Source organism: Eimeria mitis, genomic scaffold (assembly GCF_000499745.2).
Source record: "Eimeria mitis Houghton genomic scaffold, Emh_scaff1717, whole genome shotgun sequence".
NCBI lineage: Eukaryota > Apicomplexa > Conoidasida > Eucoccidiorida > Eimeriidae > Eimeria > Eimeria mitis.
The window spans coordinates 5,460-5,921 of record NW_013570033.1 but is presented as its reverse complement, the minus strand read 5'-3'; positions in this window follow the sequence as shown (position 1 = coordinate 5,921).

Below are 462 nucleotides of genomic sequence, written 5' to 3'. Positions count from 1 at the left end.
TGGGCTTTTAATTTTAAACCAGGAAACTTGATTTAAATAGACTCGCACGATCATCGGAGCCCGCAGCAGATCGAGCAGCCGAAGGAGTTCGCCATGCGGTGGGGGGACATCTTAATTGTTCGTTCTCCCAGCGCTGATGTGCCACCATGCCGCTAATGCATATTTTCCTTCCTAGACGATTCAAGAAATCACTGATCTTTTTACACACAAAAATAGAAGCAATGTCATCGCGAGACAGAAAACCTGGAGGAAACTGAGATCCTGGAGAAACCTGTTAAGACACGTACAGGTCACAGAAAACGAGCATACTGCGTCAAGCGACCCGGTAACTGACAGGCTGAGAGGGTTTCTGCGGATCGCTTATCAAGTGCTTGCCATGCTGGCGCACCCGTCAAGACGGGGCTTGATTGTACATGCGCGGGGCTGCCTTGTAGCACGAGTCACAGGAATGCGTGCTCCAAT